This window comes from Nicotiana sylvestris, chromosome 10, assembly GCF_000393655.2.
Source record: "Nicotiana sylvestris chromosome 10, ASM39365v2, whole genome shotgun sequence".
Classification (NCBI taxonomy): Eukaryota; Viridiplantae; Streptophyta; class Magnoliopsida; order Solanales; family Solanaceae; genus Nicotiana; species Nicotiana sylvestris.
In genome coordinates, this window is record NC_091066.1 from 43,460,153 (window position 1) to 43,474,831 (window position 14,679).

The following is a 14,679-nucleotide window of genomic DNA, read 5'->3' on the forward strand; positions in this document are numbered from 1 at the left end:
ATATTTGACCCTTTAATTGGGGCTATCAATTTCTTGAATTCACTCCAATTTCTTGTTAGCCAAGTGTTCCTACACTTAGCCTCTTTTTCAAGTATAGACTAAGTCAAATAGGCATGAATCAATGTTTGCAACCATTAATCCTTGAATTCAAGCATGAACTTGGCTAAATATCACTAACCCAATCACAAACAAGCCCTAAATCAAACACCCATTAAGTACCACACTAGGGTTGGGTCACAACACTAGCTGGAAATTTAGTTACTCATGAAAAATGAAGAAATACAAGAAGAAATTAAGATAGAATGCATAATAATTGATTAGAAAAAGTAAATCTAGTACAAAATTACTCAAAAGAGTAAAGAAAACGGCTCATGTGCTCTCCCAAAACAAAACTTAACCTAAAAATGATAAAACATTCTATTTATACTAAGCTGAAAATATATGACAAAAATGCCCCTGCGGAGGTTGTGTGGACGCACAATTCTGGTGCGGTCCACACTACTTGAACTTGGACTTTGGCTAAGCAATACTTCTGCGGACTGCATAAAAATAAGTGTGGCCGCGCTCTTGATTATGCGGCCGCACAAAAAACGTGTGGTCCGCATTTCTTCTTTAAACTTAGAGTTTCATCTCTCTGATCCTTGTCTTCTGCGGACCGAACAATTGTGAGTGCAGCCGCACTTGTCATCCTGCGGCCGCACAATTACGGTGCAGTCCGCATAGCTTCAGCTTGCCCAAAACCCAGCTCTTTGAATCTCCTCTTCTGCGGGCGCACAATAATTGTGCGGTCTGCATACTCTTCTTGAAAGCTGACAGTGCTCGTTCCTTGTTTTTGCGGCCGCACACACTATTGTGCAGTCCGCACTATAGGCCTTTTTGCCTTATTTTGGTCCTTGTCCACTTTTGACTCTTTTATAAGTTGATTTTGACTTTTTTTTGGTTCATTTCCCAATATTCTTGCACGAAAGCACATTTCATTAGTTCTCAGTAATGTCTTTAAGTATTTTTGAACTAAAATGCAAGTAAAGAGGGAAAATAAACGGTCAAAATCCCTACTTATCAACTCCCCCAAACTTAAGCTTTTGCTTGTCCTCAAGCAATTAAGATAATTCCCACCTCCACTAGAAATAAGGGATATTTCAGCTGGCCTAAGGTGATTCAATCACACATCAATTATGACCAACAATTATCCACAACACGTATGAATTATCAACAATGCAATAATTTGACTTTTTGAGTACAATAGTTCTAATATGACACTCGAGCATTAAGAGTTGACTTTGTTCATCAAGGAAGCTCGCCCTTTCATGTAGATCATTGTGGATCCCAAACTCCTCCTCCTTTACTCTCCATTAGCAAATCTCACTAAGAATGTAACACTTGAAGCAAAGATTGTGAAAAGTTCACTCATCTCTCTCAAAAGAATGACACAAGTCCGGCTCTAAGTACCATAAGCTTGCCCCTCATGTAAATCACCACTAATGTAAGCTCACTCAACTTGAAATTATGTAGGGCTTTTTCAGGATGTAATGAAGGCTTTTTGGATCAAGTTAGGTCTTGATGACATAGAATAGGTTCATCTTTCCTTAAACACTCCATTTTCTCATTTTGGCCCATACTTTGTTGACTCTTTGAGTCAATTTCTTTTTTTTTGGGGGAACTAGAGAGATGTAATGTCATTCTTTCTTGGTCATGACATTCATTTTTTTCCTTTCTATTCACTCCATGCCTTTCATCACTATTTTTTTTGAATCCCTTCACTTTCTACCTTATTTACTTTTTTTGGCATTTTTCTTTTTTGTTTATTCTTTCTTTTCTTTGCCTCCCCTTTTCTTTATTTCTTTCTCTTCTTTGTTTCTTTTATCACTTTCAAACTCCTCGCTTCTCCCCCAAACTTATGATTTTGCCAATTATTTCTCAAGAATACTAAGGAAAGATTGGGTGCCAAGAGAGGGTCATTACAAGACGGATAAAAGCTTATAATGTGGTTATTGAAAGAAAAAGGGATTAGACTCAAATGGGTTGACTATGGATATCACATTGATAGGCTATAAAAGATTTCAAACTTCAAATTGGATCAAGGAAAACCTACATTCATTTCTCAATCTAAGCTACACTTAGAATTTTGCCTAGAAAAATATTCGGGGAAAGTTCTAGACTATTAGCACGGGAACTTGGACTTGCATTTCAGTACCTCACCTTTCATACTGCTGGATTGCTAAAGAGAATGGAGTAGAGGGCCCACAACAACCCTAGTTAAGATTGAGAATTACAAATGGCTTGACTGAGCCACTCGATAACTGCTTAAGTCGACACAAGAGTTAAAAGGTTACAACGAGCTATTTTATGCCAACGACTTTGTTTTTAACCATAAGGTCGGAGGTAAATGTGTTGGTACCAAATGAAGCATGTTTGAAACCCTTTTATTCATTACTACTATATTTTCCTAAACATAAAAGAAAATGGACTCAATCCCTTAAGAAGGTTGTTACGCCATCCATCGTTGAGAAGAGCCGTCCGGTTCACACAAAATTTATATTTGAAAAGAACACTGACATTAAGAAAATTAAAGGCTTATTGATCACTCAAACGTAAAAAGAAGCTAACAAAAAAAAAAGAAACTACTAAAGTAAATAAGAAGTTATACTAGTAAGAAACACAAAGTAAAGAAGCTATGAAATAAACTACGGAAAGCAAGATAAATTAATGTACAAACCGAAGTAAAATAAATATATATATAAGGGAAACGAAATATATACATCAAACTAAATGGAAGAATATATACATACCAAAGGAAAAATAAAGATAAAAGAAAAATAGTATAAGAGTTATTACAAGCCAAATGTCAATTTCAATCAATCAAAATAGACCACCCCCGAATGAAAATAAGCATTGTCCCCAATGCTTAACAAAAATAAGAACATAAAAGGTAGAGAGTTAAGAGAACTCCCTATGTGGTCTCAGTATGTATGGGATCCTCAGCACCCTCTGTCTCCTTTAGCTGTATCTCAATCTCCTGGCTGATAGAAAACAAGATTGCTGAGCATCTGGATCATCTCCTCAGCGGTATGGGTAGTCGCAACCGGCTCCTCACACTGGCCTGCTGCTATATGTGATGCCTTTAGTACTGTTGGTGCTGCCTGTGTTGCTGGGTCACCCTTCATAAGTAAATCTAGTGGTATATCTCCAGCAGATGCAATCTTGGTGACCGCTTTTCTCAACTTGTCCACTGACCTCTTCGATGCCTGAGTCTTCTGCATCTTCTTTGTTTGCTTTCCCAACTCCTCAATGACCTCCCCATGTGCCACTAGAGAGTCTTCATAATGGTCTTCTGATTTTTCAGAATCTTCTTCAATGTTTCCTCCACTAACGGAGGTACCTATGGCTCTACTGGGTCTACTGATTATGCAACAACAGCTCTGGATATGTCAGACAGCTTTGAAATAGCTTCCTGTATCCATTTGTTGAGACTTATCAATGTCTGGGAAACTCGCAGCGCAGTCTGTGGATAAGTGGATGAAGTTGGCACTGATAATGACACTGATAGTCTGGAAGAAGTAGGTGGTGGCATGAATGTTGTCCTAGTGGAAGGATCAGCTGCTGTGGAAGGCATGACATCAGTGGAATGCTCAGCAGCTGAATCAGTAACTACTACAATTGGCTCCTCAGACTGGCCAGCGGAGGTAGTTGCCTTAACCTTCAACTTCGGGTTGTCAGCATCTTGGAGGTGGTACCATGAGAAAGGCTTCTTTGCCTTATATTGGTCCTTGTCCACTTTTAACTTTTTTATGAGTTGATTTTGACTTTTTTGGCTCGTTTCCCAATATTCCTGCACGAAAGCTCATTTCATTAGTTTTCAGAAATGTCTTTAAGCATTTTTAAGCTAAAACGCAAGTAAAAGAGAGCAAATAAGCGGTCAAAATCACTATTTATCAGACTGTAATAAATAAAGACTTGACTAGCTACACATAAAGATAAAGCAGTAATGCAGTAATGAGTAAAGAAATGCAAGAAATAAAAAGCTACACATAAAGCCAAATCAGTAATGAATAAAGAAATAAAAAAGCTAAACATAAAGCCAAAGCAATTCACAATATTAAAATCAGGTTTAACAATAAAAAACTAGAAAAACCCTAACTTTAGATACCATTTACAAAGAGCCAAATACAACAGGCAATAAAACACTCTTAAAAAGCAGAAAAACGGCAAACAGAAAGTAACATTGAGAATGACAAAAGGATTCATCTTCAGAAAAGTGTACGAACCCCTAAATCGACTAAAGATAAAAAACAAAAAACAAAACCCACATGCACTGGACGGATAAAATATGCATACCTCACCTGAAGGACTTGAAATCAACCGTTTGTGAGTGAAAATATTACCCGATGCAGATCATATCCACATGCACTGGACAAATCTCCTTCAATGCCTTCAATGGAAGAAGAAAGAAGAGTCGAGAAATGGGGAATTTGTTTTGGGGTTATTTGCACTTAGGCTTTTAATCCGAGTGGGTCGGGTTGGGTAATATATATAATAGGTTTATTTGACAGATGGGTCGGGTGTTATAATGGTCAATGGTAACTCAAGTGCGTGCAACATACCCTATGAATTATTAAAAGGTCTGGTCAAGTTTGAGGGGTCTTAGACACACTTGAGAAATGTTGAATGTGTAAAGCTTTACCCGTATTTATTGGATGTGTAATAAGGATTTGACTAAAAGGTAGATGGGTCAATTATGCATTTTGCCTTTAAATATAGTAGAAATGACACCAGGAAGCCACTCTAAAAGACTGCTATCTAAATATTAGCCAGTAAGTCCTATATTTCAGTTTTCCAGTTCAAATTTTCGCGACAAAAATGTCCTGAATTGTCATAAAATTAAGATTTTTCGTTTAAATTTTCAGGACAAAAGAAGTGCTAGCTAATTTCTAAATAGCATCCCTGAAAATGATTATATGTGCACTTGCCCCTAAAATATATCATTAAGGTCTAAAACTTACTTCCTTATATAATCGATATTTTTTTTTTTTGTTTTTTTTGTTTTTACAATGTAGGATTTGTCTAAAGTACCACATTGAAAATGTAGGAGCCATTTTGCTAATGAGGGACACATATGGCTTTCTTTCACGTGATTTTGGGAATAAGATTATTGGGAATATTAATCCTAAAATCCTTGGTTGGTTATTAGGGTGTCGGGATTACGAAATCACGCTGACGAATCTGGCATTTGATTCACATATAAGCCTCTCAATGTAGGTTCATCCTCTTTAGAACAATTAGATAGTCCGAACTACGTAATGAACTAGAACCCTATTAGATATAATTAATTTCCAATTCCTCAATCCACTCTTATATAATCTTTCCAAGAATCACGCCGCATTCCTTGGCTATTCACGCATGCCACGTCGTGTTTTTTCAATTGTCTTCCAAGTTCTAGGGATATTAATATCAACTTCAGATTCATTATTTACTTGTATCCAATTATTTAATTGATAAAAGGATAGAATTGCTTCTCCAATCTCCCCTCTTAATAGAATTATCTGCCACTAGAGGTACTGCAGGCTCCTATTTGATCTTATGGTATTATAACGGGATTCTATTTTATTATTAAACCAAACTACCCTAGTTTAAGTAAGCTGCGCTCAACATCAAATTCTTAGTACTTATAAATTACTATATATCTCTAATTCTAAGTACCTGTTAGCAAGTATAAAGGTACCCTTTTTTTTAACCTAAACTTACCGTATTGGTTAATATCTATATGCGTAGCTCAAATGTGTCAGTGTTGGGCTCAGCCAACGCGAAGATATTCTTAACATTTATGTATGATATTGTGCGTTTTGGGTCAAATATGCATGACTTTCCCCAGAATGTCTCATGCTAAAAGTATTGGTACACCTTATTTGTAACTTCTCAATCTTTTAAACTTTACTAATGTGAAACTTTGTTTTCACATCTAACAATCTCCCTTCGAACTAAGTTACATGTGGCCATCATCATGATCCAGGGGTCTCCCCTCAAACTAAGTTTTACGTGGCCAATTACTGCAATCAACGTGTCAATTTTCTAGATTCATCGCGTGTCACACCCACATGACCGAGTATTTATGGCCGCCGAAGCCAGACCTAGCTTCTTTTGTGCGCGTGCGTCTTGAAGCTAAAGGTAGTAAACCGGACTCCATATCATCACTCCGCCATCTCTATACTTGTCGCGTCAAACTATTGGCTCTTGTACCAATTTGTTACGCTCAACCAGTCCAAAAATACTCTTAACATGATATGATATTTCTATTCGGGGCCAAACCTACACGGTTCTCTAAAAGGACTTTACACTATTAAGAGTATTCAAACACTACCTTAATTATATGTAGTTTTCCCATCTTTTCTACTAACAATATAATGTGGACTTTGTTCTTTACACCCAACACTTGGAATGAAGTCAAGTTACTACAACTTAAAATGCTTATTTAGTCGTTAATTAATGCAAAGGATGTAATTAATCTAGAGTAAGTTGCACCAGTCCAGCACATTATTGATCCTGATCGATATGACATATAGGTAAGAGGAATTTAAGGGAATATGTATGGCTGGAGTTGAGTTGTAATGAACTGTTACGGAGCTTGAAGGAGGCTCCCTTAGCTGCTTCAAGTTAGGTTATGGAAGAACAATTTTATTAAGCAACTTCAGTTAACAGAACTTCCCATGCCATGCATATCTCTTTGTTTCCATTACGTAAAGAATATAACGTTGATGCTGATGCCGTCATTATGTTTATCTCTCCCTCATGATTTTAAGCTGCTTTCTTTCGTACTTCATCTTCTTGAATTCTAGTTTAATTTGTGCCTAGTTTATCTTCTTGCTTACTTGGCGTTCTAGTAATACTACATACTCATTTTTCTCGGTTTCTTTCATTTCTAGTCCACCCCTAGAGGAAAGGGGTTATGCCACGTGTATACCGCAAATAATGCTAGTAATAGTATATAGATACCCGTAAACAAAATTAGATGAAGTGGTCGGTAAATAACATGCATTTTAAATAACATATATGCTTTTATTGGAATATGAATTATGAAAAAGTTATAATATTCTGGAATATCAAGAAAAATACATCAGTGTGGTAGAGATATAAGATGTGGCAAACTTTTATATATAATTAAACGATCACCTTCGGTAATACTTAGGCAAAGTTAAGTAACTTTTTATTAGAAAAATAATTTTGTGACTTTCATGATATTTAAATAAAGTTGAGTTATTCTTTTTATTACGAAAGAATAAATTTATAATGTAGTGGATTTAATGCAATATGTGAAAATTAAGTAATCATTCATGAAATTAATTCTTTAATTGAAGATAAAATAATTAAGTAACTAAAACGTGTTACTCCATTTCTAGAAGCTTAAACTTCAGGATCATGTGGTAAGACAAACTCAACATGCACTAATAATGGTGAGATAAAAACAATCTAATGCAAGATTTTCTAAGGTGGTGAGGAGAGAGTAAAGACAACAATAATTGTTACGAGGAAGAGTGCATGCATGGAGAATGTTTGGCAAAATGGCGGCGGCCGAAACTGCATTACTATTTTCGTTACAATTCTTGAACATAAGGAAAGCTAATGACGTCTTTTTAGGATTGCAAAACCTAACAAAATGCCAAAGAACAAGAGGAAGAAAAGTATAGTTCTAAAAAACCAGGTTTTCAAGTGCTAACGTCCAAGTAATTTAGGTATTTATATATTTACCATAGTTGTAGCGTCTAAGAATATGTTATAAATGTATACCTTGACCTGCTTTAGAGATAAGGGCAAAGTTAGAGTATCAAGTATTAGGTTTTGATGAACCTAATAGCTTTTGATTATAAAATTCTACATTTGTATTAAGAAATTGACTATATATATAAGTATAAATATTTAATTATGAACTCAGTGACTAAGACAACCAATACATTCGATAGTAAATTCTTCAAATTTACGTTCCGCCTCTGTGATCAGACTAGCAATATTGGCTCAAATTTTTATCAGATCCAAACGAAATGTATTTTACCAGTATTGCGACTATGTGCTTTGTTGTTTAGCCGTTTTTATGGCACAACAAGGCTCAAGTCTTAACATGACTAAGTTACAATGCGCTCTTTACACTTGAATTAGGTCTTTAAGTAGTAACTTCAATAATTGGTAAATAATTTAATATATTAAATTATATTGGTAGTATAAAAACTTTAAATGTTTTCAGAATTGTGTACAGTGGCGTAGCCACCTTATACCAAGGGTGGTCAAGCACATATCTTTTGCCGAAAAATTATACTGCGTATATAAGTTAAATACAACTTTATCTGGTTATATATTATATTTTGAACACCCTTATCAAAATTAAGTGAAGCAGTCCAATGTCTCATGTGTGGTCTATTTGATTCTTTTTTAATCTAAAAAAATTTCTAATAAAATAACTCTTAAAACTTAAAATTTTGTATAAATAAAAAACTAATCTTAAAAGTAAATTTTAACTAAAAGTTATTTTTTAAATAAATTTTATAATTTAAAAGTCAAGCTCTAAAAAAAAAATTCAACAAAAGCTCTCTACAAACTACAAATCCTCTCGACTCTCTCTTCCTTTGATTTTATACTTATTTTTATTAGTAAAACTTCTAATGTTGTGTTTTTATTATTTTAATTTTAATTTTTAAAATTATAATTCTGCTAAAGGTTTTTTTTAATTATTTAGCTAAATGTTGAGTATTTTGATTTAAAATTTGGTACATCATTCATCGGAAAAAAATTTATTGACTTTTTTGAAATTTGAACTATGCCACTGACTACTGTGTATATAATCCATGTAGCATTATCAGTTTCATGCATCTCGCTCAAACTTCCTCGTACTTGCATTGGAACAAGTAAATGACAAACTAACATGCGTAAGAAGCCAGTTGAGAAGTTCAGAAAAATGGATGTCATCTGGATTCTGGCGGGACCTTAATCCTATAAAGTTATTGTGTCTATCACATGTTACAGTTTGTCAATTATTCACATTTAGTTGGAGTTTGTCACGATACAAATTTCCCAAAATGTACGCACTTCTAACTGAAATACAAAGTTCTTCCTCAGTATTTTGTTTTGTCAATCAGTAGACTTAAAAATGGAAATTCAAGATCTTCCTTACATTTTATCTCAACACAACATTAGAACCCCACAATTAGATAAATGGAAAAGGGTCTGATTTGTCCCTCTACTAAGATAAATTGTTTAAAGTTCTCCTCCGTTATATTATCGGACCATAAAACTCCCTGCCGTCTTACAATCTGCACACATTTATCTTTAAGTGGACGGAGGGGACACGTGCCCCTCATCCGTTCCTTTTTACATCTGGTATCATTTTAAGCAACCCGATCCACGATACCCAACCAATTAACCCATCAAATATAACTCAAAATAAATCTTAACCCTAAGTTATACTCCTACAACCATTTTCATCAAACCCTCTATGCTTTAAGCTCCATCAAGACTGCCCATTTCAACAAAATTCATCATTAATTCCTTTTCTGTTGTTAGTGGTAAAAGTGGGTCAAATGTCGGATTCTAGTGCTACATCAAAGATGAGGTGCCATTATGGAGAGATTGTCAACCACTTCCGGTTGAGCACACCTCAAAATCCCAAAAGGAGATTCTATAAATGTGCTAAACCTGAAGTAAGTTGAAATTTTTCATGTGTTTAGTTTGTTAATTGTTTGTACAAAAATTAAATTTTTATTCCTTTCAACCTAATTATTGTTCATTATCATTAGAGTAAGTTGTGTGGATATTGAGAATGGCAAGACGAGCCCTTTTCAGATCGAACGTTGATAGAAATCAATAAGTTGCAGTATAAATTGGATGTTGCTAATGTTATAATCAATATGTTGAAGCAATTGTTGAGTCATGCTTAGAAAGGGACAAATTGTTGGAAAAAGTTGAAGATGTGGAGGCTGCAAAAAATGTTGAAGTGAACAAAGCAAGGAAAATCGAAGCTAAAGTGATTAAGATGAAGATGTTTATTAGAATTTCAGTTGCACTTTTTGTTGGATTTGTTGCAGCAATGTAGATGAAGTAAATTATATACAAGAAAGATGGCATATGCTCCATATTAATGTTCCTAGTTCTTGTAAAACTTAGATATTTCTATCTACTATTTTTTTATGCTCCTATCTACTATTTTGATATTCTTAGCCATTGTAAAATAATGACATCTATTGTTAATGCATGTTTCAAGTAATTGTAATATAATGATGTTGCTTTTTCAATTTGTATTGTGAGTAATTGTTTATGTACTAGTTGTGCTACAAGTCCTAATCCGCTATAGGCACTTCTTAAACCCATAATTAGCTATAGGCACATCTGGTGAGCCATGTGTTTCCTTCGCTAAAGCTGTAAATGAAACATGTTTCCAAATGCTTGAAGACAATTCGAAACATAGACACTTGAAGACAAATTCTTACAACATATAACTTACAACTTAGAGCTTAGAACTTACAACTTGCAATTTTGAACTTCAATATGACAAGTTACAACTCCGAATATCAGTAAGATTAATATGATATCCAATTTTAGTAATTACATCGTCAACAACATACATCCAAAAATAGTAACTCCAGTAATTACATCGCCAAAACATACACAAAAAAATAGTAATTACAGTAATTACATTACTGGATCATAATATGACATCCGATGACAATATTTAGAACCAAACATTAATCACAGGATACTAAATGGGAGATAACTGTCATTAAGTTTGCTGTAAATACATCCCACACACAACAAAAAAAATTCAGCTTTGTTTTTATTTTTTCTCCTTGATTTCAGCTTCGCAATTCTCTCTTGCCCTTATTTTTCTAACTGATTTGTAGTTACAACAACTTTCCCCTTCCACTGTAATGTCGGTGCTGAATATGGTGGATATGTTGGAATACTAACACCAATGTGATCACCAGTGAAGTTGATTGACCTTGTTCCAGTTGGTGTTTGTACCTGTTGTCTCATCCTGAGCCCTATAGTTTATTTCTAATATAACTCTTGGCCTAATCACAACATCTTCTTCATGTCTAACTCTTGGCCTAAGCACAACTTCATGTGTAGGCATGAACCTATGCCTACTATCTTGACTTGGTTGAGTGGCTTAAGGTGCTGAACAGTTGATATTATTTTCAACTTGAGGTGTTCAATTGTCCTGACTTGGTTCAGTTTTATGATCTATCAAACAACTTGGCCTCTTCCTCTACTGCTTTCCTTTTGATTTTGTTGCTTGAGGTGCAGGTGCTGAACTAGTAGTAGCCTGATCAGTTCTTTCACTCTTTCTTTCCTTCTTTCCCTTTGGTTTCTGTTAAATAGACAAGTTAGAAAATATAAATATGTTCTAGTAATTGAAGTTCAAATTGTTGTAAAACAATTACCTAATCATAAGTCCTAGCATTATGAGTTGTTTCTCCACATTTTCTACAAGTCATGATTCTTCCTTTTATAGACTATGACTATACTCCTTGCCTTTTAATTTTCTCATCCTTCTGCCTATCTCTCTTAACCTTAGATCTGTCAGCCAACTTCACAAATTCTGGAGGCTCTATTGCTTGAGATAGTTCAATATTCCAAAATTTTTATCCCCTGATAGGCTTGATCTTGGGTCTATAGGTAAGCAGAAATGCCTCCTTGCTATACCACCAATTGATTTCTGGCATTGGATCACCAGAGTCACGAAGTATAGCTCTAATAACATGTGGACATGAGATTCTTGTAAGGTCCCATGACCTGCAAATGCTCTTCTTCACAACCAAATTAACACTATGCTTTTCAGATCCTTCTGTAACTTCATCGCCATTTTTCCCATTTGCATTTACTTCACAGGCTGTTTGAGCAATCTGCAGGTACTCATTGTACAATTCCATGTATTTTGGGCTGAATCATGTCTCCAACTCCCAACTTCTTCTTCATGTTCTATTAACAGGTTCATGATCTCGATTCTGATGTCCTCTTGCATCTTGATTATAGGCTTATGCCTTGTATCCACAATTCACTTGTTGAAGGATTCAGTCAAGTTATTATCAACCGACTGATTCTTGCATACTGTATCCATATGCAAAACCAAGCCTGAGGTTGGTACCTCAACAAAGCCTCTACAACATCCTTATTCAAGTCCCCTAATTTTTCTAGCTGATCTTTGAAATCTTCTTCATATGTGCACCAAGCACACCACCATAAAAATTTCTTGGTTTCCCCAATGTTGTACTGTTTGTACCAGTTAGACTCAATATATCTAACACAATACCTGTGATGTGCATGGGAGTGGACTATTTTGACTGCAACAATTAGTCACTACAATGGTTATCCAAAACATACAAAGCTGGTTAGAAACATATATCAAGAAAATAGTAAATAGAAGTGAATTGAAGCAGACAGGATTGTTCAGATACTTCACCTTTTGCATATCTGACATGAAGGTGATTCCTCCCCCTTCCTTAAGGTCCAAAGAAGATTGAAGCAACTGCAGGAACCAATTCCAAGTATTTATTGTCTTCTTATCAACATTTGCCCATGCCAAAGGTTAAAAATAATTTTGCAAATCTTGTCTAACTGTCACTAACAGTTGCCTTTGGTTTTGCCCTTCAAAAAAGTACCATCAATACCAATAAAAGATCTCAAAAATAGATTAAAACCCATCTTCAAAGCATGTAAATACACATACACCCTCAAGAACCTTCTTATCCCTCCTTCAAGTGCACTCTTTGAAAGGGTCACAACCACATCACTACTAGAGTTACTTTCCCTCAATTTATTGGCATAAGCCTCAAGTTTATTGTACTCATATGAAACACTACCATCTAGTGACTCCAATACCATCCTCTTTATTCTCTTGCACTTTCCATGACTAATATTTAACTCAAAAATTTTCTTCAAATCTAATATCATCTCCCTTACCTTGTACTTAGGATTATCTTGTAACTTCTTCTTGAAATAGTGTGCAATGGTACTAAAATTAACAGTTTTGCTATCAAATGAAGTACCATAATCATGTTCAACATTTAAAGTCTTGATTTTAATCCCACCAATCTTTTCTTTTGACATTAAACAAATAAAGGGACAACCAACAATATCACAACTATACCTAAACCTTTCTGTATCACTCTTCTCCAATTTCAATCTTTTCTTGTTAGCAAGAGAATTCAACTTCATACACTTCCTAGATTTTGGTATGTCCTTAAAGGAAATATCTTTGTATAACTCATTGTAGTCACTAAGTTTTTCAGTTATTTTCCTTTTCTTTTGTGTTTTAAGTGCTTCTAATTCTTTAGAATTGTATCATTCAGAATCAGTACTAGAGTCAGATCCTACATCACTTAAGCTACAGTCAGTACCAACATCATCCACAATTTATTAGATTCTTCCTCATACTGTACAATATTGGAAATAGAGTAAATAGGGGGGCTCACACTCATCTACACCAAATAGGTTAACTACACTGAATTCATTGCATATTAACTTTTGTAAATGTCTAATACCATTATCTCCTTCAATCACATAAAATTTACCATATGGGGCATCAACTATAAGTTGTTGAACCCCTAAAAATCCTAGATTATTTGTGAATTCATTCATTATGTCTATGTGTGAAAGTAAGTCGGAGTCATAACCTGCCCAAGTCTTCACCAATTTTCCTATGTAGGTAACTTTAGGCTCAGTAATCCAATCACCATCATAATTAAATATTAAGTCGACTAGCACCATCTCCAATAACCTAGAAAACACAACAAAAGTATACCACTTAGAAAACATAAAATAAGCCATGTGAAAGTCAAAAGTGAGAAAAGAATAACTAAAGCCAAAAAGAATAAATTTTTATAACAAGAGGCCCCTCCCAAATAAGAATTCAAGATATCCTAATACTTTAATCAGATGGCCACACAATTGGAACCCATCGTTATTAATAAACAATAAAAAAATATAGAATCTTTAGACAACACAATTATATTTTATTGACAAAGACAAAAAATAAATCCAACATAACCTCACAAAACAGAGAAGCATAGACATCATCATACCCACCAATAAATAAACAAAAAAGGCGTAAATCATGCATGCAAACACTAGAAACAGACAAGAAATAAAAATATATAACTGAAAGTAGAAACTTAAGTTGGAGGCTACGTGTCCCCTCCGTCCACTTAAGGATAAATGTGTGCGGATAGTAAGACGGAAGGGAGTCTCATAGTTGGATAGTATAACGGGGGACAACTTTAATAATTTATCATAGTAGAAGGACATATCAGACCTTTTTTCGTCAGATAAATCTTCTCGCTTTTTCTCATCTCTAATAAATTTGTCACTTAAAAATGTCACGACCCAATTTCCCCTTCGTTGGGTATCATGATAGCACCTAGTCTTAAGGACTCGGTAAGCCTAACTTGTGTTGAATAACAACAATAATAATTAAAATTTAACAGTCTCGAAATAGAAGCCTCTACAAAATTTATAATTTTTCAAAACTGATAGTACAAGTCATAAAATCTACAGGGTTTACTATAACTTCTAAATATAATTATTTGAAAATAAGTAAAAATAGCGTGAATACAAAATAGGAAGGTAACTCCGAAGCCTACGAATGCAACAACAGGTTTACCATGAGTCTCCTCAGCAAGAATCTGCACAGCTACAAATGAT